General features: G+C 41.4%; 1 protein-coding gene and 1 long non-coding RNA gene across 2 annotated transcripts in view; one reads left to right on the top strand and one right to left on the bottom strand.

The window, feature by feature from the left end:
• Positions 1-27283, top strand: part of SYT2 (synaptotagmin 2) — a 371992-nt gene that overhangs the window by 132211 nt on the left and 212498 nt on the right. The gene's annotated exons all lie outside the window — the stretch shown is intronic.
• On the bottom strand, positions 1849-26815 carry LOC140118859 (uncharacterized). The gene is made up of 3 exons (XR_011853271.1): positions 26143-26815; positions 13891-13950; positions 1849-4493 (listed from the first exon to the last, which is right to left on the bottom strand). It is a non-coding gene; the product is annotated as an uncharacterized lncRNA (long non-coding RNA).

Below are 27283 nucleotides of genomic sequence, written 5' to 3' on the forward strand. Positions count from 1 at the left end.
ATCTGATTTAGCCTCTACTATAAAGGATTGGGAGAATGGATTGGAGTGAATTAAAAATGATGAAAAAATTAAATATTTAGAGATGGGAAAAGTTGATGGCAGTATGGCAGAAGAGATGGTTATTAGAGGATTAAAACTTTTTTTTCTCCCTGACTTTGCATTAGGGAGGGGGAGGAGGTAGGTGTTGCGGTTTATTAAAGGTATTAATGCGTTTGTATGGGAATTTTGTTTTAGTAATGTAGTTTGTAATTGTAAGTAATAAAAATTCTTTATTGTGAAAAAAAATTAGCTTCCACCAAGGTCATATTAAAAGAAACTTCTCAGTGAGCAAGAAGTTCCCAGATCCCTCTGGGCATGGGCAGTGTCAGTTGAGTTTAAACAAAGGCCTTCAAATGGTGTATGCAGTGTAATGTCTGGGAAGGAGTTTTTGAGGCTCTTTGTGTAGTGATGTATCTGGTGGAACTAAAACACTTCAGCGTCTTGCAATGCATACATGGATTTTAAAAACTCACAGTATCTAAGTCCCAGCTGATCGCAGAAGTCACCAATGTGATATAGACCCTTGTCTATCCACCAATGAAATTGCTGAGGTTGGAGTCCTAGAAGAAATCTTGGATTATTGAAAAGCCTAGCCACAAGGGAAGTAGTGAAGATTTTAAGCTGTGGTTGTTTTTACTTCTATCCCATAATAAAGCAGAGCAGAAAGGATTGGGCATAAGATCACTGGTCTAACTTTGCAGAGAAGAGAGGGGTGGGCATAAGATCAACGGTCTAACTTTGTAGAGAAGAGAGGAGTAGACATAAGATCACAGATCTAACTTTGGAGCCAGAATAAAGTGTCCAGAGGCACTTGTGGGCAGGCATATTGCTTGATTAGGGCCCATTGGGTTAAAGCCTTTTTCTTATTTAGCATTACTAAAGTCACTAGCCTAGAGGCATAATAATATTTGAGTATATTTGGTACCCCCAAGCCAACGTGCATCTTGGAAGTGTATAGGGAGGCCGCAGTAACCCTTCTTCTCCTTGGGCCCCAAATAAATCAGTATGGAGAGATTTTAAACAAGGTGTAGAGAAATCAATAGGTACGGTTTGGAAGTAATATAAAAACCTTTCTGTTCAACACCACAGGAGAAAAGTACATAATAAAACAAAATCTAAATTGCCAATGTAACTATGTAATTTACCTCATCCAATGTAACTGTGGGAAGCAGTATGTAGGCAGACAGTTCAAGGTTCATACATTTTGAATGAACCAACATAGGTATAATATCATTCATAAAAAACTCAATCGCGGCCAACGCCACATTGCACTCTAAAACATGATCCCACAGATCGGGGAATAAAAGTCACTCCGATCGATCAGATAAATAAACATATCCATAATAGGTTCAGAGCTCTGACGAAAAGGGAGATCTATTAGATCTATAAATTAGGAACTTGAAACCCAGGGGAACTTGGCGTACTATCAGAAACAATATTAAAATAAGTGTATGGCTACATCTAAAAATTACTCAAAATTCTCTAGATAAAGCAATCCCTCTCACTTTGAATGTTCTAGTCCTCTTCCATTGTGATAGATAAACATACCATCTAACAAGAAATATTCAATAATTACCTAAAGTTATATAAGAAAAATAAAAACGAGATTGCACTCCCATAGAGTAGTAATCACACAGTAAATATAGGTTGGCCCACTAGTACTCGTCCCCTGAGATAAGGAGGTTACCGGAGGCAGGCTTAAATAAAGCCTGTATTAATGGAGGCAGCACAGCGTCCTAGATTCTGGAAATGGAAAGCCCAGTGTAGTAGATCATCAATGAGGAGCAAAAAACAGACGCGAGGCGCCAATCCAATTGGTGGAATTTAGGATTTTTATTGGCAAAAACCAGGGGTGGTGGAAAAGCCACGGGTAAAGCATTTCGAGGAAGGACCTCCCTCTTCTCCAGACCCTAAAGGTTTGCACATCATATAGTTTAGAAAACATTAGAGAAGATTATATAAATAAGCAAATTTGTATAAAATATAACACTTTAGTGTTCAAAAAATGTATTGAAAGCTGCAGGGTAAAGTGCATCAGACAGCGCAAATAATTAGATTCTCTATGTACGTAAAGGTAAAAACTTATAATGCAGGTAAAAAAAAAATAATTATAAGTTCCTGTTTAATTTTGCTTAAAATATGTTTGTAGTTGATATTAGAGGTTTCTTTAAAGGGAAATGTCAGTATGTGATAATGGAAGTTTCACAGTGAAATTTGTATGCGATTTTTAATAGTTTAACAAGTGAAAGAGGAATTTAGTACTTGGCATTTAGATGTGTTTAGTTTGTATTAAGAAACCTGGCTGTAATTGTTTATGATTTGCATTGCTGCCGGTAGGGATTGAAGGGAATTTGAGAGAATCAAAATTGTATCATCTTCAAAGAGGCCTATTTAGTGATCAGTGTCTCCTATTTTCATTAGTGAAATTAGTGGGGATTTCCTAATCATTTCAGCAGGGGGCTTTATGGTCAATGTGAAAATTAGAGGGGAAAGGGGACAACCCTGTCTTGTGAAGTTTGTAATTTTGATTTTCTCTGAGAGGAAACCTGACATGTAGATCTGGGCTGTTGGTTTGGAGTATAAAAGTGTATACTGTTCAAGATGTTGCCTTCCTCAGTTGCGTTTAGGAATTTCCAATAGATCTGGTCGAATGCCTTTTCAGCATCCAAAGAGATGAGCAGAGAATTTGGATTTGAATTATGTCCAGCATTCTTCTGGTGCTGTCTAGACTTTGCCTGCCCTTTATGAACCCTGTACTTTATTGATAAGTTGTGGAATTATGTCGGATAATCTATCAGCAATGATTTTGGCATAAATTTTTAAGTCTGCGTTGAGAAGTGATATTGGTCGAAAGTTCATAGGACGGTCTGGGGATTTGCCGATTTTGGGAGTGTGATTATTAGTGATTGCAGCATTTCTTCTGGGATCACTTTTCTTTCTACTATAGACTTTAGTGTCTTGAGAAAATAGGGTTTTAAGGTGTTATGGAATGTCTTGAAGTATTTTATTGGATAACCCGTCTGGGCCTGGTGTTTTTGTTATTCTTCGCATTTTTTATTACATAGTCAAGTTCCTCACTGTTAATGGGACGATATAATATTTGCAGCTGTTCTGTGATTTGGGGCAGTGGTATTTGTGCAAAGAAATCCTTGAGTAGGGTTTCTGATGGTTGTGGGGTAGAGGTATCATCTTTTAAGTTGTATATGGCATTATAGTAGTTGCTGAAGACGTTCGCAATTGCTTGTGGGTTAATGATTTTTTTGTTGTTTGGGTCTAAAATGTAAGGTATTTTTTGTGTTAAGCGTCTATTTTTTATTTTATTTGCAAGGAGTTTGCCTGCTCTGTTCCCCTGCCAGTAATACTTAGCTCCACTTCTTCTTATATTTAATTCTAGTTGGGTTTGGTATACCTGGTAAAGTTAATATCTTATGAATATCTATTATGATAAAGGGGTATTGTTTTTTGTTGGGAGCATATAAAGATATAGCGTCCGTCAGCATCTATTTCAGATTTTGTAAGATGAAAGGCCACAGTGTCTTTAAAGGCTATCGAGATCCCTCTTTTTTTATTTTCTGTTGGAGCGGAAAAGACAGGAAGGAATATTTTATGTTTAAGTCTAACGGTATCGTCTGGATTGAGATGGGTTTCTTGAGTGCATATCATGTCGCTTTTTAAGGCTAGTGCCTCTTTCCAAAATAAAGGTCTTTTCATGGGACTATTTAACCCTTTGGTATTTATAGTTGTTAGGTTAAAAGTAATTTTGGATGGAGTTAATAGATGCTGACAGTGACGCTTCATCTATACAAGATACATTATTGAATAGCTAAATTTGTGTCGCAAATACAGAAAACAAACAATTTTACACATGTAGAATATAACAGGATTAACAGGTAACATTATACAGTAAGTTGTGCCAGGGAGAAATTCGTAGGTGAAAAGAATCACAGAGTTTGTAGTACGAAGGGGATAGAGCGAGATTTTCCTTAACTCCGCTGATATTGCGAAGTATTAGAGTGGTCCTCTCAGGCACCGCTGCTCCATTCCTTTTCCAGAGTAGCAGTCTTCCCCAAGGTCGTCTTCTTCTTGAAGAATGATGGTGGCTTCTCTAGGGGAGTTGAGAGTGTAGTTGATTCCATTCCTGAAGATTAGCAGCTTTACTGGGTTACTGGGTATCCACATTTGTAGGCGATGTTGTGTTCTTTCATTGCTATAGTGGCTGTGGTGAATTCTCTTCGACTGCTTAATGTTGCTGCAGATAGGTCAGAAAATACTATGATATTTTTTTTTTTACGTGTTTTGGTAAATCTTTCTTGCTGCTTGTGGCTTTAGCTATCGCTTCTTTGAATTGGAAGAAATGGATTCTTGTGATGACGTCTCTTGGTGCAGAGACAGGCACACTTTTAGTTTTAGGGATTCTGTGTGCCCTATCTATTAAAAGGTCTTTTATTCTGCTTCTGGAATAAGGGCAACAAAGTAGTCAATTAGGAAGTCGCTGAGGTGGTACGTTTCAATTGTCTCCCAAATATGGCATAGAGGGGCTGAATTGAAAGGCAACTGTGCTTATATGGAGCAGGGAGTCGCGTGGAGGTGAATCGGCGCCATCTTGGCTGCGCGCCAGGAACATGGAGCTCAGCTTTACTGGTGCCGTACCATTTCTCCTGGGCTTTCCCATGTCACCAGATGTCTCCAGTGGGCCCTGGTGCTTTATGGAACGGGTTCCCCTGCATTTTGATCAGTAACATACTGAGTGCTTATGGTCGCTTCTGTGGGTGAGATCGCAGAGCTCTCCTGCAATGCGTCCACTCACTAGCCACGCTCCCGCCTCATAACTCTTCTCAATTATACAAATCTGATTTAAACCCTTCCCGCCGTAGCCCTTTTTCGGTTTTGCGTTTTCATTTTTCACTCCCCAATCTATAACTTTTTTATTTTTCTATATACAGAGCTGTGTGATGGCTTGTTTTCTGTGTAACAAATTGCACTTCAAAATGGTGGTATTTAATATCCCATGCCATGTACTGGGTAGCAGGAAAAAAATTCCAAATGCAATGCAATTTGTTAAAAAAAAGCATTTGTGCCATTTTCTTGTGGGCTTGGATTTTGCGGATTTTACTGTACGCCCCAAATGACATGTCTACTTTATTACATACCAAATACCAAATTTGTATAGGTTTTATAATGTTTTGATCAGGGTCGGACTGGGGTGCCAAGGGCCCACCAGTGAAATTAATTCTGGGGGCCCACCAGCTGCTTCATTGATACGTGCTAGCCACCCCCATGTATTTTATAAATACACCCCCATGTATTTTTATATAAATTTTCATTGCGTGAATGGAGCCTGTGGCCATGTTCACACATTGCGTTTTTTGTTGCATATTCAATGCTTTGGAAAGACGATCTGTTCCTCTTCCATTTGAATGCATGTCCATTCAGCAGACAAACTTTAAATTTCTGCAACAAAAAAAACGTAATGTGTGAACGCAGCCTCAGGCTTTCTGCACACTACACTTGTGCAGTTCTTGGGATGGAAACAATGGTCCCATGGAACATTGTTTGAGGGTGGCTTGTCATCTGGATGTAAGTACATAATAATAGCCTGAATCGCAAACATTATTAGGACCTGCTCTGTCATTTGCAGCTCAGGCAGTCGGCTCATAAACAGGGCTGTGAAATTCACAGCCATGTGCATGAGCCCATAGAAGTGAATGGGGACGTGTACAACAGTCCTGCAGAAAACAAGCCTCAGGCCCCGTGCACACTTTTTGTTTTTGATGAGTTTTTAACTGCATTGGAAACCGCAAAAGGGAGGGGCTTTGCCAGAACACATGTCTTTCTACTGAAACGCTTTTGTTCTGGAATGAGCCCCTCCCAGTTGCGTTTTTAAATGGAATTGAAACAGATCAAGAACTGCAAAGTGTGATCTATCAGCAGATCAAGGATTGTAAACCAAACATACAGACATACTGGTGTGTGCCCCCTCTGGCAGAGGATCTGCTCTTCTTTAAGGTTGTTATGCCCTTGTTTTTAAGAAAAAAGGGCTTTCAAAATTATGCAAATTAGTCTGAGGGGCTCTAGGTTCCATTAAGGCCTATGAAGCCTGAGCCTTCAGGCTCATTTGCATAATTTAAAAACTTTTTTTTTGTAAAAACAAGGGAATAGGAAGCTAAAAGAAGAGCAGATCCTGCCAGAGGGGGCACACATGAGTATGTCATTGTGCTTGGTTTACAATCCTTGATCTGGTGATAGATGTCCTTTAAGGACTGCACATGGTACATGTATGTCCTTAACAGGTTTCAGGTACAGGCGGTCCCCTACTTAAGGACACCCGACTTACAGACAACCCCTAGTTACAGATGGACCCATCTGCCCACTGTGACCTATGGTGAAGTCTCTGGATGTTACTATAGTCCTAGATGATCAGCTGTAAGGTGTCTGTAATGAAGCTTTATTGATTGATATTAATCCTTGGTTTCATTACAGCAAAGAATTTAGAAAATCTAATTGTCACTGGGACAAAAAAATTTTGTCTGGATCTACAATTATAAAATATACAATTCCGACTTACATACAAATTCAACTTAAGTACAAACCTAAGGAACCTATCTTGTAAATAACCCAAGGACTGCCTGTATATGAAGAAGGTTCACAGGCTGAGTCCTCTTCATATACACCAGGGGGTTGTATGAAGAATTTGCGATTATAAAAGCAACTACGCCACCTCCATGACATGTGGTCGTGAAGGGGTGTAGGCTGATGCGCGGGGCATGCCTGAATTATTTTGAAAAACCCGCAAACTTTTGTTTGCTGTTTTTACACAAAATTATACCAGGATGGACCTGGTATGGTTTTGCCGGGCGGCTGCTTTTTACAGCAGTTACATCAAGAGGCCTCAGGGCGCTCTCACATCTTATGGTTGTGATTCCGATGTGACAACGTGTGACAACACCCCAAGTCTCTCCAGGTATCCGGCAACACATGGGGGCATGGCCGATGAATATCCCCCTAAATGGATTGCTGGTACCAATCACAGGTATTAACCTACAAAATGCCACTGTGAGCAGTAAAAGGACATCTACCACCAGGATGAAGGGCTGTAAGCAAATAAGCCTGAGGGGCTCCAGGCTCCAATAACACTTGTGGAGGAGCCTGGAGCCCCTCAGGCTCATTTGCATACAGGCTTTCATCCTGGTGGTCACATATTGCAATGCAGTTATATTGCAGTAAATGGTAGGAACGAGAAACCCTTACGGTCTAAAAATACAGTAAAAAAAGGTCGGTCGGACCCCTCAGCACTGAGACCCCACTGATCAGTAAGTTAGGCCCTATCCCGTCTTCGTGGGAAAACCCCTTTAAGACATTTTTTTTTTTTTTTTGTACCAAAGGTTTTCATTTTTTATATAAAAACTGAATAAAAGCTTTATGACTTCGGTGTCCTCGTGATCACACGTACCCAAGGAATTAAGGGGAGGTATGATTTGGAGCATACAGTGAAAGCCAAACATACTTAGCCCACAAGAAAATGGCATAAGTGGGTTTTTTTTTTGTTAATTTTACCGCATTGGGATTTTTTCCTGCTTTCCAGTCCGTGACATAGAATATAAAATACCATCACTAAGAAGTACAATTTGTTATGCAGAAAACAAGCCTCATACAGCTCTGTACATGGAAATAACACCGGGAGGTAAAAATGGAAAATCAAAGATGAAAATGGTCTGGCCTTTAACCCTTGAAGGGTTAATTTTACGTGCAGTGTACTAGGAAGCTGGAGAAAAATTCCAAATGTGGTATAAATGACAAAAAGGTTGCATTATTTTTATTACAGGCTCAGTTTTACATCTTTCACACACCTCTTACTTTTTTTTAAACTTTGATGTACTGAGCTGGAGAAGCTGACATTTTCAGTGATATGTGAAGTGAAAAAGCTTTTCATCACTTTTTATTCAAATCTTTGTGTGCATTGAAATGGTGATGAATCTGCATTTTGGACACCATGATGGGTGGGGGGGTTTCGTTGGTAATACTGAGGCTGCGGTCACACGTAACGCGGGGTATGCTGGTAATACTGAGCCTGAGGTCACCCGTAATGCGGGGTATGCTGGTAATACTGAGCCTGGGGTCACCCGTAACGTGGGGTATGCTGGTAATACTGAGCCTGGGGTCACCCGTAACGCGGGGTATGCTGGTAATACTGAGGCTGCGGTCACATGTAACGCGAGATATGCTGGTAATACAGAGGCTGCGGTCACACGTAACGCGGGGTATGCTGGTAATACAGAGGCTGCGGTCACACGTAACGCAGGGTATGCTGGTAATACAGAGGCTGCGGTCACACGTAACACGGGATATGCTGGTAATACTGAGGCTGCAGTCACACGTAACGCAGGGTATGCTGGTTATACCGAGGCTGCGGTCACACGTAACAAGGGATATGCTGGTAATACTGAGGCTGCGGTCACACGTAACACGGGGTCACATGTAACGCTTGGATTCCTTCAGCATTTGGACAATACAAGACACTGGGTGCGAGTTACCGATCACATGCGTCTGCATAGAAGCGCATCCTGCCCCTGTGCACTTTAATTCCATTTCTAAACAGAGTCAGCGTTACGTGTGACATCAATCCTTATTCTACATCAATACTTAATACAGTCAATTGAAGAACTACAACTTTCATCATCTCATTCAACTGCTGGGAGTTGTAGTTCTTGAGTGCACTGTTATTCTATACGTATGTACACATTGCAGGGATGTAATGAGGTGCACTGTGTGTGTGTAAATGTGATGCACTTTTATTTTGTACCTTTTTCTTGTGCTGGAAGCCATCATGGGGAGAGCAGCAGCTCCTCATCCATCCTGAGCTCCTGCACATAAGGGCAGCCTGTGCTGTGCTAGGGGGAGGACACTCCAGCATGACCAGGAGGAAGGGGGCCCACTGTGACTACTAGGGGGCCCACGTCCTCTGGTCTGTAATTAGTGACAGCTCACTGTCTGCTCCTCCAGTGAATCAGGGGCCATGTTCTCCTGCAGTGACGCAGGGGCTGGGGTGCTCAGTGCAGTGAGGAGGAAATGTCTTACTCACTGCCCCAGCGCTGCTATGGGAAGAGCAGAGAACCTGTCTCTCCCTCCTGCAGGACGTCATAGTCCCCCCTGCTACCCCCCTCCTCCAGCCTCAGCTGAATGTGCCTGCACAGACACAGGCAGGAGATGGTGACTTATGATAAGGGCCCACTGGGGTTTTGACCGGTATCCCGGCAGGCCAGTCCAAGCCTGGTTTTCATACATTTACAAAAATTAAAACTTCCTGTACAATAAAAAATAAAAATATTTTGCCATCTTCTTTTGGTGTACTGAGCTGTGGGTGGTGTAATTTTTTTGCGGCTTTTGATGACGTTGATGACGTTTTCAATGCTTCGCTTTTTAGGACTTTACGACCTTTTGATCACTTTTTATAAAATGTTTAATATGTTTTAAAATGGCAAAAAAGTGCCATTTTCAACTTTGGGCGCTATTTTCTGTTACATTATTATATTTTGATAGATTGGGCATTTTCGGACACTGCAATACCTAATGTGTTTATGATTTTTTTCTGTTTATTTATATTTAAATCAGTTCTAGGGAAAGGGGGGTTGATTTGAATTTTTCGATTTAAAATTATTATTTTTTTTACTTTTTTTTATTTTTACTATTTTTCAGTATATGGGGATTTTCCTCCTCATTCATTACAATGTGCCGATCGCTGATCGTCTTCGGAAAGAGAGAGAAAGAGATTTACCTGCATTGTATGTTTTTACCTTTACGTACATAGACAATCTTATTATTTGCGCTGTCTGATGCACTTTACCCTGCAGCTTTTAATACATTTTTTGCACACTTAAGTGTTATATTTTATACTGGCTTATTCATATAATCTTCTCAAATGTTTTCTTAACTATATGATATGCCCCGAAATGCGTTACCCTTGCCTTTTACAGTACCCCTGGTTTTTACCAATAAAAATCCTAAATTCTACCTATTGGATTGGCACCTCTTGTTAGTTATTTTCTCCTTACCTAGAGTTAAGCCTATGCATCATCGGCATCCAGCAAGCTAGACAAAATATGGTAACGTTTTTGAACCCGCTTCCGTAGTTTGAAAAAAGGAGCAGGCATAATAAAAACAAGAAAAAAACAATATGCCATCTTGTGGAACAAGTGTAAAACTGCAATAACCATTACATTTGTAAAGGAAATAAAATGCACACCGAGGACATCTTGTGTATAAATTCAAACACTAAACTCATACATAAACTAATGTAGGTACACTGAGGACACCCTGTTAAAGAAATATATATTACATCCGCATAAGAATTAATATGGGTGTGCTTGGGACATCTTGTGAATGAAGGGGAGAATTACAGTTGCCTAAGAGTTAATATAGCTCAATCCAAGTGGATACTTAGGACCCCTGTTGGGCATGATAAATATAACACTATCTCCTCGGGATATAGATACACACGATGTATATACTCGAGTATAAGCCGACCCGGTTTTAAGCTGAGACCCCTAATTTTACCACCAAAAACTGAGAAAACCTATTTACTTGAGTATAAGCCGAGGGTGGGAAATGCATTGGTCACAGACCCCCCCAGTATATAGCCAGCAAGCCCCCAGTAGTATATAGCCAGCCCCCTTTAGTATACAGCCAGCCCAGCCTGCTCCCTGTAGTAAACAGCCTGCCCCCTGTGGTATACAGCCAGCCCCCTGTAGTATACAGCCAGCCCAGCCTGCACCCTGTGGTATACAGCCAGCCCAGCCAGCCCCCAGTAGTATACAGCCAGCTTCCAGTAGTATACAGCCAGCCCAGCCTGCCCCAGTAGTATACAGCCAGCCCAGCATTAAAAAAACCCAAAAAACTTATATACTCACCCTCCGGCAACCCCGGCGCGGCTCCCCGATGTCAACGTGGCTCCTCTTCTGTCTTCCCCGCCTGTCTTCTTTCTTCTGTAACAGCCTGCAGGGAGCGGCCATGATTCCTCCCAGGAAGAAACATGGCTGCGCCCTGCAAGCTGTTACAGTAGAAAGAAGACAGGAGCGGAAGACAGAAGAGGAGCCGCGCTGAAATCAGTGAGCCGCGCTGCGCATCGGGGTTGCCGGAGGGTGAGTATATAAGTTTTTGGGGTTTTTTTAAGTGCTAGGTTCGTGTATTGTTTAAGCCGAGTTGAGGATTTTCAGCACATTTACAGTACCTTATTTTTCGGACTATAAGAAGTGCGCCTTATAGTCCAGTGCGCTTTATATATGAACCGTACTTACAAACAACAGCTGCCTTGAAGTGTGCACAGGTCTGCCAACTGCTGGTCATTCATCCTTATAATGAGATGCGCCTTATACTCCGGTGCGCCTTATATATGAACCTAGACGTTTTAGCAGGCATTTATTGATGGTGCCCCTTATACTCCGGTGTGCCTTATAGTCCGAAAAATACTGTAACAATTTATGAATATAACTGGTCGGTACATGAAGAATTGTTTTTTATGATGAAAATCTTGCTATTCTATGGAATAATCAAATTGATGAATTAAAACGTTTTGGTTGCCGAATTGAATTTTTTTCACGAGGAGCTACATGCTCACAACTCCCGAAAAATGCTGCAGAAAAACACTTCTCCTGAAGGCTAGGGAAATGCCCTCTCATGTATGGCGTGCAATCATGTAATGCATAGAATACAAGTGCAGGGTAGGCCAGATACGTGCCAGTAGTGGGGATTTACAGACAGCAATCTGTATCAAAGATCTCTGAGGTCTTTGTGCAAAGAGTGGATTACAGGACATGATACCATGCTTTATCTAAGAAAATAGTTGGTTTATAGTTTAGTAGCTACTAACTGTATTTGTGCTTTATATAATATCATTGTAGTCCAACAGCAACCTATAGCCTTCCCAGTCACAACAGTTCAGAACACTTACGCTCTTCATGCTCTTCCTCTTCTGCAAGCAGCAATCAATGTTTGACAAGGCCTCATGGAGGTCGAAATGTTACATGTTTTTGTCACAATAAAAACATCACTTAAGCAAGCAACCTTTGGAGTGCCAGGATTATTTTCTGTTTAATGGATAAGGAGAAGACAGTGACTGAATAGAATACCAGAACTACAGTGAGGACTGACAGTGCACATTCCTGGCATAACTGGGGGGGGGGGGGCTAACATGTAGACATGCTGGAGTATACATCACTCAATACTCCACTTTAGGGAAGCCATCTAATAGGAAAGGTAGACTGAACATGGGTGGATACAGGAGTCGTGATTTTTTTTTGTGCAAAATATTTGTTAACTCATTCTATTTTCTTATAGCTAAGAGCAGTAAGTGTATATACTTATATACGGATCAGATTGTAAGCCAAAGCAGCTAATTTTACCATTAAACTGGGAAGACTTATTAAGTTGAGTATAAGCCTATGTTGGTTAATGGATTGGTAACAGCCTCCCCTCACTATCGAAACACCCCTCTTCACTAATGATATGCCCAGCAGCATCCCCAGTTATATTAAAAAAAACAACAACTCTGTACTTACCTCTGGCATTTCTTGAGCCCATGCACACACTATGATGTCATCAATGTGTTAAGGGACCTGTGAGATGCTTCCTGACATGTGAGATTTTATTGGACTTCATCCCATTAGCATTTGCCTATGTCAGTCATACTCCCTAATGGAGACCGAGTGCCCAAACTGCAACCCAGACCCACTTATTTATTGCAAAGTGCCAACACTGCAAATTAAGCAGTATCTTGCAATCTTCTTGCTCCATGATATACCAACAGCTTTGAACGGTCCTGAGGACACAAATATCGTTTACAGAAGGAAGGAAAATTTGGATTGCCACTGGAGCTTCCCTTGACAACCCCCTAAACATGGGGCCAAGAGCAGGAACTCCAATGGCTCCAATGATAATCTTACTGTCCACACCTTCCTGCAATCTTAGGTAGACCTGATGCTGAGGGCTGAGACCTCTTCATACACAGGTGGGGTTTGTTGCATATTGCAGGGGGGGGGGTTGTGGGTGGCGATCGGTTGCCATGACAGCCTCGGATCTTCATCAGACCCGAGGCTTTCTGGTTTCTGCAGTTTCATTACAAACTGTGCTAAAATGCCATATACTGCAATACAGTAGTATTGCAGTATTTGGTAGGAATATTAGACCATCTAGGGTTAATATCCCCAGAGGGTATAAAAAATAGTTTAAAAAAAGTTTTAAAAAAGTTTTAAAAATAAATTTTAAAAAAAGGTTAAAACCTAAAAGTACAAATCACCCCCATTTTCCTAGAACTGATATAAAACGTAATAAACAGTAAAAGTCACAGACACAATAGGTATCACCGCGTCTCAAAATGCCCAATCTATCAAAATATAAAACCGGTTATTGCCTGTGGTAAACCACATAACGGAAAATAGAGCCCAAATGTCTGAAACACGACTTTTACACCATTTTACATCACATAAAAAATTTTAATAAAAAGTGATCAAAATGTCACACAGAGCTCAAATTGATAGCAATGAAAACGTTGGCTCATTTTACAAAAAGTGACACCTAACACTGCTCCGTATACAAAAGTATGAAAAAGTAATTAGCGTCTTTTTTGTATACATTAAATTCATTTTTGAAAAATGTATTAAAACACACCATACCGAACCAAAGAATAAAGCAGAGGTGTTATTTGAAGAGCATAGTGAAAGTCGTAATAACTGAGCCCACAAGAACGTTTGCGCAAACATTTTTTTTCCATTTTATCCACATTTGGAATTTTTTTCTAGCTTCCCAGTACACGGCATGGAATAATAAATAACACCAGAGATAAAAGGAATTAGTCCTCACCGTTAATTCGGTTTCCATAAGTCCACCATGACGGCCCCCTGGAGGTTGCTTCCCCTTCCTCTGTAGGGACAGGAAATTGAGAGTATTAAAAGTATTATTTAGCATGTTATATTCACATACAGTATTTACAAGAAGAAACCATCAAAACAACAAGGGAGGGATATATGGTTTAAATGCAGAGTGCGTTTCCAACTAGCCACCCATAGGTCGCCACTCTCCCCGGTACTTTTTACTCCACACCTCCCAGACAGTGTGACTTCAGGAGGTTTTAAACCCTGGATAGAGGCCAAGTTATTCCAGATTAAGGACTATACGGACGCACACACCAGACTGATTCTTCCCTTCGCCACCTTGGTAGAGAGGTTTCCGACTCTTGCAGGGGGCCAAATCTTGCAGTACGGACAAATTAAACATTATATATCATCTCATATGGGTCCGGGGGAGATCCCACGCCCCTTCTCCATTTGAGCTTATCTGTGCCTCAGAGCCCTCTTCCAAGGGTTTAATTTCCAACATCTACAGCATTTTAAACTCTCCGGTGGGACCCACTCAGCCCACACATAAGTATATGGCGTAATGGGAAACATGGTTGAATAGGAAATTTTCTATGGAACAATGGCAGATTATCTGGTCGAACGCTAAAAAGGCCTCCATAAACTCTCTTTATAAAGAGAACCAAGTGAAACTCCTCATTCTTTGGTACCATACCCCTGAACTGCTACACAGGCTTAACCCACTTATCTCAAGTACCTGTTGGCGATGTGACAGGGAGGTGGGTTCTGTATACCACATTTTCTGGTCATGCCCAGTTATAGTAAACTACTGGAATATGATTGAAACCCTCTTGCAGGAGATCCTGGGAACTAGTGTCCCCTTAGATCCGACAGTATATTTACTGAATTTACCTCCCACTAACATCAAGGGTCCAAAAGCCAGGCTGCTCCTTCATGTCGACAGCCAAATGTTTGATTTCCCTGTTTTGGAAAAGAATGGCCCCACCCTCTTCGACAGATCTGTATGCCCGTATCAAGGATATGAGGTCAATGGAACAACTGACTGCTCAATTGAACAACAAATTGGATCGATTTGAATCAGTTTGGTCTCCATGGGACATTCACTGTATGACTAATAGTCAAGGCTCATAGGCCGTCTGCTCTGACTTCTCCGCATGATCTCCTAAACGTGTGTAGCTAATGTGACAGGATTGTTGTTTTGTTTTGTTTCTCCCCATATGTCTCTTCTGTGGTTTTAAGGCTAATAACATCTATCATCTAATGCTCCTTTCATTGGACATGTATATAGCCCATGTTTGGGCAGATGTTTTTGTCTGTGATTGTTAAAGATAAAACAAAAATAAATAAAGAGTTGATCAAAAAAAAAAAAACAACAAGGGAGGGAAATAATAGGGCCGTCATGGTGGACTTATGGAAACCGAATTACCAGTGAGGACTAATTCCTTTTTTCCATTTCGTTGCCCGTGACGGCCCCCTGGAGACATACCAAATTATCCCCAGTTAGGGAGGGACCACAGCTTGTAGGACTTTACGGCCGAAGGCCAGATCTTTTGCCATGGCTATATTCAGTCGGTAATGGTTAACAAAGGTGGAATTTGAGCTCCAAGTGGCTGCTTTGCAAATTTCATCAATGGAGGCTCCCCCTCTCTCAGCCCAAGATGTGGAGACTGCTCGGGTAGAGTGAGCCCTTAACTTCATAGGAATAGGAACACCTTTAAGACCGTAGCATTCCCTGATCGCATTTGTAATCCACTGGCTAATAGTTGATTTAGAGGCTTTTCTTCCCTTATTTTTCCCTGCAAATTGAACAAAAAGGTTTGAGTCCTTTCTCCAGGGATTTGAGACCTCTAAGTATCTAAGTACTGAGCGCCTTACATCTAGGAGATGCCACTACTCTTCCGTAGCATTCTTTGGCTGACGACATAAGGTTGGCAATATGATCTCCTGACTCCTGTGAAGGTTCACAAATCGATAAGGCCTGAAGTTCCCCTTTCCTTCTAGCGGATATGATGGCAACTAGAAATGCTGTTTTAAGCGTTAAAAACGTATATTATTTGAATCATTGGGTTCAAAGGGGTCTGAGCTTAATGCATCTAAGACCAAGGAAAGGTCCCACTGGGGGGGAAGATTCCTTTACAGTAGGTCTTAAGCGGGTACAGGCCTGAAAGAATCTCTTTACCCAGGGCCAGTTCTAGACAAATTGAGGCCCTGGGCAAAACTAAAAGTGGAGCCCCAAAATAAAACAATTTTATGACAAGTCAGTAAGTGGCTCCCTTTAGTATGGTAAAACAAACTGTAATATGGAAGGCGATAAACAGATTGATGATAGGCAGCACAGTGGTTCCGTGGTTAGCACTACAGCCTTGCAGCGCTGGTCATCATCGGCAAAGAGTTTGTATGTTTGTGTGGTTTTCCTCTGGGTCCTCCGGTTTTCTCCCACACTCCAAAAAATTACTGGTTGGTTGAAAAGATTGTGAGCCCCATGGGGACAGGGACTGATTTGGCAAGCGCTGTGTAATCTGTGTGCGCTATATAAAGAATTATTAATTATTATGATAGAAGATAAATATGAAAGCTGATAGAGATTTCTAGATGCAGAACTATAAAGTAGATGATATATACAGTAGATGGATATGAGAGAAATACACTAGAACAGAAATAGATTGATTGATAAATAGAGAAAAAGCGAGATATATAAATGTTCAGATTATAGGAGATAGATATATAGACAGGACAGAGATGATAAGCATCTTCACCCGGGAATTCAACAGTCAGGTATTTCTGGATATTTTGTCACATTATTGACCTGAGCAGTTTTTACAATTTTGGCGTTTAAAATTCAACTCAAAATAACAGCAAAAAAAATTAAAGTAACCCAACAAACCACATATTTTCGGAGGGCAGACACTTGCCCCATTTTCAAAATTGCATTAAAGAGTTTATAGACATAGGCGCCTTCATGCAATTTTGATTCAAACATTTTATAAAAACTAAATAGTTAAAATTTGACTTTGATGGCAAAAAATGTTCTCCAAACAGAAAATATTTACCTTCACATCTCCTAAATGTAATTCACAATATCACTAAAACTGTAATAACTAGATATCTGCTTTTCAACTAGAAATTCCATTATCTTTGAGGAGCAGCAGCTCCTGTGTGCAGCAAATTCTCCCTGCAGCCTGATGGCTAAGAATCTGGTGAGAGGGGGGGGGGGGACTTCAGGGGGCTGTATCTTTGGCTTTGTGACACAGAACATCACTTCTTTTTTCCTAAGAAGAGAGTCTCCTCTTTTATATGAATCCAAATTTGTGTTTCTAAGTGTAAGGAAAACAGAGATATTAACTGTTAATTTGCCGTTGGGAGTGATTGTTATATATAAAAATGGCACCTGATACTCTCACTTTAAACCTGAATATCTCTGGATCCCTGGCACCTAGAAACAAAATTCAAGATCCATTTGAAAGAAGAGATTCTCCACTTTCAGGGGGCAATTGCCATTTTTGCCTACCCATAGTGCCGGCCCTGTCTTTACCCACCTGTCTTCCGCAAGTGCTGTATCAAAATATGCGCTTAAGCTGACACCTGGACTTTCAGGGTACTAGGCCGTAATCCCTTGTCGAAACCCTCCTGCAGGAAATCAAGAACCTGGCAGATATTAGGAGAATCTTGGTTAGGTTGGTCTTTTGACCAGGCACAGAATTTATTCCATATCTTAAGATAGATAGCATGGGTCACAGGCTTCCTACAATTCCTCAAAGTCTTTATTACCTTAAAGGAGAGTCATTTTGTGTTCAGGAAGGCGCTTTCAGGATCCAGGCTGATAGATTCAGGAACCCTGGGTTCTGGTGTAAGACTGGTCTCTGGTGCAAGAGGTCTGGAATCTTGGGAAGGATGAAAGGAAGGTCTAGAGCCAGCTTTTCCAGAAGCGGAAACCAGCTTTTCTTCGTCCAAAATGGAACTACTAGAATCAGCTTGGCCGGGCTGGATAGTAACTTCTGGAGAACTTTGTTGATCAGAGGAACTGGAGGGAATGCATAGAGGAGGTCCTGATCCCAAGGCTGGGAGAAGGCATCCAGACCCCAAGGAACTTCCTTCGGATTTAGGGAATAGAATTTCTCGACTTTCGAATTTGTCCTGGATGCGAAGAGATCGATGGAAGGATTTCCCCATCTGAGGACAATCTCCTGGAAGACTTCGGATTTCAGACTCCATTCGTGAGGGAGAATAGGTGTCCTGCTGAGATAGTCTGATACCTCTCTGAGCCTCTCAGATGGACTGCTGAAACTGAAAGAACATTTTCTTCTGTCCAAGAAAATATTTTCTGGGAAATGTTCTGAAGCTTCCTTGTTCCGCCCTGTCTCTTTTAATATGCAACCGTAGTTGTATTGTCGGAGAAGATCTTTAGGTGCTTCCCTTTTAGATCCTTGGTACAGGCTTCCAGGGTTTTTAGGACGGCTTTCAGTTCCCTTTCGTTTGAGGATGCACGAGACATTGAATGGGACCAGATGCCCTAAACATACTTACCTGGAAGAAGAGCTCCCCAACCTGAGGTGCTGACATCTGTCTGGATCTGGATTATTGGCCAGAGAACCCAGTTCACACCTCTTTGAAGGTGATCGAGATCCTTCCACCAGTCTAAGGATTTTTTTTACTGCTGAAGGAATCTTTAGCCGTAAGTTCAGGTGATGGTAATCTTAGTCCCATTTTGACAGGATCCAGGACTGTAGAGGTCTTGTATGGTTCTGGCACCAGGCTACACATTGTATTCAGGAGGTCATGGACCGCATAAGACTCATCGCTGCTCGTATCGAGATGTATTTCCTCTTCTGGAAGTCCTTGATTTTCAGAAGTAATCTGTCTACTTTCTCCTGCGAAAGATAAGAAGTTTGGGTTAATGAATTTAAGGATACTCCCAAAAATTATTTTATGGGATTGGGAACAAGATCGGATTTTTCCAAATTTATAATCCAGCCCAACTCCTGAAGAACTTCTATTGTCACCTTCTTTTGTTTTTCTAGATGGTTTACCGAGTCTCCCACTAGTAAGAAATCGTCTAGGTGTGGGACCACTAGGACTTCTTTGGTCCTCAAGTATTTGACCACTTCCGCCATGACTTTGGTAAAGACTCGGGGAGCTGAAGAAAGACCAAATGGTAAGGCTGTAAGGGAGAAACCACTGCAAAACGCAAAAACTTCTGAGAATCTGCATGAATGGGAATATGATAGTATCCATCTTTGAGATCCAGAGTACACAAAAATGCATTGCGGTTTATTAAGGGGGTGGTAGATTTTATGGACTCCATTTTGAACTTGGCATATGTCACCCATTTGTTTAAGAATTTTAAATTTATGATTAACCTGTAAGACCCATTTTGCTTCTTTATTAGGAAAAGGGGGGAGTAGTGACCCGTACCTTTCTCATATGGAGGGACTGGACAAACCACATCCAGATTCTGCAGGGTAGACACTTGCTGCCAAAGATGATGTGTCAGACTTCCTGAGGATTGCCTGGACAGAAAAAAACGATGAGGAGGAGAAGACATAAATTCTATACGATATAATGGAAGTCACCCACCTATTGTTTGTTTTGTTCTTCCACTGGAGGAGAAAGTTCTTTAAGCTCCCCCCCCCACCCTGGCGTCATTGCTTCTTTTCTTGTTTGTTCGAGGAACTGAATAGGAATGGCTTATTCTTTCCTCCCCTGGAGCTATTCCAGAAGCCCTGTTTCCAGGAAGATCTCCCTTTATTCTTTGGCTGGTCCTTGTTTGCTCTAAAGCCACAAAAAAACAGCATTTTTGGTGTAGGTTTAGGTTCAGAAAAACCTTTCTTCTTATCCGCAGCTTTGTCAAGAATCTCATCTAGCTCAGATCCAAACAAGAATTCACCTGAAAAAGGAAGGCTGCAAAGTTTTGCTTTAGAAAGAATGGCCCCCGACCATTGTTTTAACCAGAGCGCCCTTCTGGTAGCATTCGAGAGGGCGGCATCTCTTGAGGCAAAGCAAATTGACTCTGCTGAGGCATCAGCTAAAAAGGCAGTGGCAGATTTAAGTAATGGCAGTGAATCCAAAATTTCTTCTCTAGGGGTGCCTTCCCTGAGATGGTCTTCTAAACCCCTAACCAGAAGAGGAGAGTGCGGGATACTGAGGTTGCAGCAATGTTTGTTTTAATTGTAGTCATAGAAGACTCCCAAAGTAGACAATTCGATTTCCTGTCAATTGCATCTTTAAGTTGCGTGGAGTCCTCAAACGGCAAATCCGTCTTTTTTACAACCTTGGTAATAGGAATGTCTACTTTGGGTACGTTCTCCCGCAATTTGGTCTCTTCTGGGTCAAACAGTAAGCGATTTTTAAAGTCTTTAGGGACATTTAACCGTTTCTCTGGCTCTCTCCACTCGTCAACAACATTTTCTATAACAGGAAACACCCTTGTTTTCTTCTGTCTCAGTCCCCCAAATAATTCAACTACCATGGATTTTTCTTCTACTTTATCCTCAATTCTTAAGGTATCCCTTAGGGCAGTGATGGCGAACCTTTTAGCGGCCAAGTGCCCAAACTGAACCCCAAACCCCCCTTATTTATCACGGGGTGCCAACTAAAAATTAGAGCAGTAACTTATTGCTCCCTGTTCAACAACTTTCAATCATATTGGCCTCCTGAGGACAGCAACACAGTAGAAAGATGAAAAATTTACAGCTGTAGGTCCTCCAAAGATAATTCAGCCCTGTCTATTCATTCTCCCTATTCCTACAGTCCCAAGTAGCGAAGGAAGTATCAAAATATGACTGAAAAACGCATCTTTTAAGTTGCTTGGAACTGCAGGAAGATTCTTTGAGCCCTGTCTGGTGTGCTGGGGCGATGTCCCGGGTGCCCACAAAAAGGGCTCTGAGTGCCGCCTCTGGCACCCGTGCCATAGGTTCGCCATCACTGCCTTAGGGCCTTTATTAAGCTATCCAAATCTTCATTGGCAAACAAAAATTTTGGGTCATTAACCACCTGAGGTTGTGAAAAAACATCCTGGTCCTCTGACTCTATCTCGTATGAGCATGAAGGTTGTTCATCATCCGGGTCTACATATTTGGGACTAATTCGGGGTCTTTTCAGGGGGGGACCCTTAGAGGCTTTAATTTCTTCCCTCATAATGGTCCTTAACTCATACAAAAAAGAGGGCTTCTCTTCCTTAAGGATCCTGTCTAAGCATTCCTTACACAGGCTTTTCTTACATGAGGCATCTAATTTCGCATTACAAATTTGGCTTGGAAGGGGCGTCTAAAATACTCACCTTCCGGTGTCTGACGTCATCAGGGGCAGCCCGTCTCCCAGGCTGCCCCACTTCCTGCGCCGAGGTCTCCGTGACGTAACTTCCGGTCACCGGAAGTGGGGCATCACGCGTACAATCGGCGTACAATCGGCGTACAATGTGCCGGCCGTTGCGGACCCCTGCAGGAGCCGTATGGCCACCGGCTCGCCACGAAGGGCAGCCCAGCACTGGAGACCCCAAATATTTTTATTATTATATTATTATTATTAAATGAAAACCCATAAATGTGTCATGTCCTGGGCTATCTGGGCCTCCAGGTTTGCCCATAAAAGAAAATGTTCAAATTTCAATCCCCTAGTGATGTGTATACAATATTATTTTAACCCTTTACTTTACAATTCTACTCAGTTTTATTTGCTGTTTTGGCTCCTATCACTTAGTTATGGTCTATTTAGAATTCCAGAGTTTGGGTCTCACTTTTGGCACAGAGTATTCCAATTATTAAGTGAACTATTTCAATGCAGACTTTTTGAAAACCCTAAATGGGTTAATGCTGTTAATAGTTTTGCCATTACGCTATAGCAACAAAATGCTGGCAACTAAAATTCTTACAATTGCTAAGATCCTGATAACAAGGAGATCGAAATCTTCTATTCCTACATTAGAAGATCTTATAACTAAGATTAATCAGATATATTCATATGAAGCGGCTTTGGCATACAGTTTCCTCAAATCCCATAATCCCTTCAAAATATGGCAGCCCTGGATGTCTTCCGCTTGGGCTGTGGAATTATAATAAATAGACCCCCCTACTTTGGTATGTAAGAATTTCGTATTTCCGGACTCAATCTGGAAGAGTCATCCCCTGCAAGTGTTTCTTATTTTTGTTATTATTTATTTTTCTATTTTTTATTTATTTTTTCATTTGAATATATAATTTTAAATGGACTAGCAACTTTTAGAGATAGCACGTATATATGTATAGCTATTATATGCGAACATATGGCGTCAGATATTTAATCTTGTGATTTAAGATGTGTGCAAGTATACTATGTGCTTACTAAGTGTACTGGATTTCATGCTTTCATTTGTTAAATCAATATAAATAGGGTATATAGGCCCAGTTTAAAAAAAAAAAAAGAAAAATCCTTACTCGCCTTATACCCTAGTATATATAAAAAAAAACCTAAATTTGTATTCACCTTTTGATGCCCCCTGACAGGCGCTATTCTTTCCATCGATCTCCAGCATTAGTTCAGTTTCGTGTCCCCGCACGGTTTGTTGTTGACATTATAGTGTGTGCGGCGCCATCGGAACATGCTATGGTGTCAGAGAGAGGCTGATACGATGGTTCGCGCGGACACGGAACTGATGCTGGACATAGATGGAAAGAAGGTGACCTGCGGGGGAACGTCAGAAGGTGAGTACACTTTTTTTTTTTCTTATAGGCTATATACTGGGGAGAGAGGGGGGGGCAGTGGCTGCAGGTTATATAATGGGGGGGCAGGGGCTACTGGCTATACACTGGGGGGCAGAGGCTGCAGGTTATATACTGGGGGACATGGGCTGCTGTCTATAATCTTGTGAGGGCATGGTCTGCTGGATATTTAGTGGTGGCAGGGGTTGCCGGCTATATACTGAGAGTCAGGGGCTGCAGGCTTAATACTGGGGGGGCATGAGCTGCAGGACATTAAATTAAATTGAAAAATTAAATAGTGATGCTTTATAATATGAATTGTCTCACATATGTTATACGTCTGTATAAACATTAAAATAAAGTATTGCATTTGAAAGGTGGGAAGTGAAAAACAGCAAAAATTAAAAAGGGCCTACTTAAAGGGACCACACTTACCATTGAATTTGTGTGTAAAGTAATCTTCTAGCATTTTGTCTTAATATTTTTTTAAGCCAAGATTATTTTGACCATTCTAAAATTACTGTGATCCTAATATCTATACAACAATATCATTCATCTCCCAGACAAAAACTAATTGCACCTTCTTTTCCTGTTTTCCCTTGCTTACTTGTCTTTCTACTGTCATCAACTGATGATTATATGTCCCCACCTTTGCCGCATCGTGATACCTCATGTTGGTAAGTGAATTTGCATGACCGGTATTTACAACACTTTACATAATAACACAACAATTGTAATAAATAATAATAATCATTATTCTGTTATCATGTGTACTGTAGTACCACTTATGTGTTTGCTAGCCAATATGTGCAAATGTTATTCTGCCTGTGTTCACTGTTGCAGATCAGATTTAAAAGGTCACCAGAGTGCTATTTTTATCAAGGCACAGGTTGCTGTGGACATAGTACTATATGTGCCAAATATGTTTAAAAAACATGTATGTGTTATGTGGCGTTTGAAATTAGGTTTGTGAATTTTTACATGGCTCCTAACCTGTAAGAAAAATTTCAAATGACAACTTCTGTATAATATATTTACTGCACTCCTTGAAACTGGCCCTCTCCCCTTGCGAAGGAAACTGTGGCGTTTTGGACCCCTAATGGGTACGCAAGGTCACTTAGTTATCCTTTTATAGACACTCCCAGAATGCATGGGTTCTGGGAGGCGCAGGAAGTGATTTAAAGTTGTCCACGCAACTTATGGATAAGGCACAACAATAAATTACAGCCCTGAATGGCTATAAGACTTCTTTCACTAGCTTTAGTGAAACAGAATATTATCAACCCAAGGAGCTATGACCTGTTCTCCTTTAATATAAGCTCTGTCTATAACGGGATTATATAGGATGAGGAACCAACCTGGTAGCATGTATATAAGCGAGACTTGGATGTGGGATTTGTGGATCGAGATAAAAAAAGCAACGCAGGTTACATTTTATTTTTAATTGCTTTGAGGGCACACTAGATCAACAGTACACACAATAGATATATATACAGTTAAGCAGATTACAAAGTACACAGGTAGCGCTACAAGTATCAGCAGTTCAGTAAGTTGGTTACCTTGTGTGTGGGTCTAATGTAACCTGTCAGTCCACACCTTAAGATCTTCCTCTGCTCTTGATGTTAAATGGGTTCCCAGAAAAAGACAAGGTGTTTGAATATATCAGGTGCAGACACACCTCTGTCCACCCCTAGGAGGGGTCAAGGGTCCCTCCTACCTGGTATTACGTCCCAGACCCTAGAGAAGTCATAGCCTCTCAAAGGGAAGACGTATAGTCATGGTTCTGGTATCATTGTATCCGGCTAAATCCTTGGATCGCATTGATACCAATTTATATCTCTGGACCCAAAGATGCTAGAGCCTCGGGAATTGGGCCACTGTGATTTTCTGACAATAAAAAATCCAAAAACTATAGTTGCCTTTGGGCTGAGATGGACCATGACTCCATAACTGTCCCTAATCAACTTATTGGTTTAAGAGTTTTTATTACTCTTTGGGGCCCATGTATCATAGTTTGGTCTCTCTGAGGTGAATTTTAGAGACATTTGGCGGCTCTTTTTTGCACCTTATGTATGATCATGTCTTTTTACTTGTGATACATGTTCAGTTTTTCCTATCCTGGCAGGCGCAAATTTTGTCTTCTTTTTGAGACTTTTTGTTTCAAATGTCTCAAATCCACATGGACACAAGCCATGTGAGGGGGTTATATACAGGAGAGGATACAAGCCATGTGAGGGGGTTATATACAGGAGAGGATACAAGCCATGTGAGGAGGTTATATACAGGAGTGGACACAAGCCATGTGAGGGGGTTATATACAGGAGAGGATACAAGCCATGTGAGGGGGTTATATACAGGAGTGGATACAAGCCATGTGAGGGGGTTATATACAGGAGTGGATACAAGCCATGTGAGGGGGTTATATACAGGAGAGGACACAAGCCATATGAGGGGGTTATATACAGGAGAGGACACAAGCCACGTGAGGGGCTTATATACAGGTGAGGATAGAAGCCATGTGAGGGGTTATATACAGGAGAGGACACAAGCCATGTCAGGGGGTTATATACAGGAGAGGATACAAACCATGGGAGGGGGTTATATACAGGAGAGGATACAAGCCATGGGAGGGGGTTATATACAGGAGAAGATAAAAGCCATGTGAGGGGGTTATATACAGGAGTGGACACAAGCCATGTGAGGGGGTATATACAGGAGAGGACATAAGCCATGTGAGGGGCTTATATACAGGAGAGGATACAAGCCGTGTGAGGGGGTTATATACAGGAGAAGATACAAACCATGTTAGGGGGTTATATACAGGAGAGGACACAAGCCATGTGAGGGGGTTATATACAGGAGAGGACACAAGCCATGTCAGGGGGTTATATGCAGGAGTGCACAAAAGCCATGTCAGGGGGTTATATACAGGAGTGGACACTACTGGAAATTTGGGATTTAACATGTTTAATTTTTAATGCATTTGAAACTAATTACAACAGCCCAGGAGAAGTGATTTGCATTATTTCATTACTTTTAACATTTGAATTTACAAAACGCATAGTAAACACAATGTTAACACATGCGTTAATGCTGCGTTTATATTGCGTTTTATAAACACAAATGTAGCAAGAACAAGAAGAACAATCTTTAACAATCTTTATTAGAATACATACACAGAACAAGAGACCAAAAAACAGATAAAAAACACTTAAAAAGTGTACTGGTATACACTTTGCGGTGTTTATGTAAACAATTTTTGTAAACAATAATGTAAACAGATGAGATACATCACAAGTGAATAGGATAGATAGGTATATACTAAAAACCTCTCTATACAACCTGTCAGATGAAAAGGTTCGCAAGGTGTGTCAGTCAATAAACAGACCAAGGAATGCGCGAGGGGTAATGAACACCCAACTCAGCCAGGAGGTGTGAGAATTTATCCCACGCGTTACGTCTCACAAGGTGACTTCATCAGGGCAAAAGTTTGAGAGGTGTGAGTCCATGTGGCGTTTAAATGCATATGTGCAGTGGGGGTCCCCAATCAAAGAAAAGAACCTCACCTGCAAGAGTAGATGCCTTGTGCGGCTGCTGAACCGGAAGTGCAAAGGGCCCTGAGGTCACAATATGAAACACAAATAAATAAACACAATATAAACAATATTAACAGTAATGAAATAAGGCAAATCACCTCTCCTTAGATTCTGTAATTAGTTTCAAAATGCATTAATAACGCAATTAAACCTCTACATGTAACCTCACCCTTAGAAGTAACCAATAAAAAACAAAATGCAAAAATGTAAGAATTTTGACAAAAGAGGTTACTGTGCCAAATGTTAAACAGTTAAAGCATGTGAAATAATTACAATTTACATGTTAAAATTAGGTCCATGAAGAAACCAGGACCAGGTGCAGATTTGCGCCTAAAAAGTCGCAAAAATAGTGATACATAAGTGAAAAGGGCCCCGGAACATCTGGGAAACTAGGATACATAAGATGCACAAGGTGCAGACCAAGGTGTACTTGAAATACGACAGGTGAAAAGTCGCAAATATGACATAAGTCGCAAAAATGAGACAATTTGACCAGCAGAAATAATGATACATGTCCCCCTTTGTCTCATGTTTGAAAATTGGAGGGAAAATCAGCTAAAGCCTTTAGAGACAATGCGGCGAGATATTTTGAAGCCTGGACATCTGCTGTGTTAGGTAACACTAGCAAGGTATTTTAGTAGTATAAGGCCCCTTCCACACTAGCGAGTGTGATGCGATGAACTCGCATCACACTCGCAACGCAAGCTGCCGGGAACGCACGGCCCGAACCCTGCACCGCGGGAGTGAACTGACATGCTGAGTTCACTCCCGCGGTGCAGCGTTCGGGCCGTGCGTTCCCGGCAGCTTGCGTTGCGAGTGTGATGCGAGTTCATCGCATCACACTCGCTAGTGTGGAAGGGGCCTAAGGCTTCCCCAGGTCCTATTTATCACACCCCTGTGTCGAATTTCAGACACTCTGTCCCTCTGTGCATCCTTCCCTACTGCATCCTCTCCTTGCAGGGAGGGTGAGATTTTTTGCAGTGAGCTGACACATCATCTGGATTCACACCAGAAGGTAACTCTGTCGCACCTCAGGGTGTATCTACACAGGACTGTGTTGTGAGGGGTATGTATGAGCAGGATATTCAGGACAGTGATCTGCAGAAGGATA

Source organism: Engystomops pustulosus, chromosome 2, assembly GCF_040894005.1.
Source record: "Engystomops pustulosus chromosome 2, aEngPut4.maternal, whole genome shotgun sequence".
NCBI classification, from domain to species: Eukaryota; Metazoa; Chordata; class Amphibia; order Anura; family Leptodactylidae; genus Engystomops; species Engystomops pustulosus.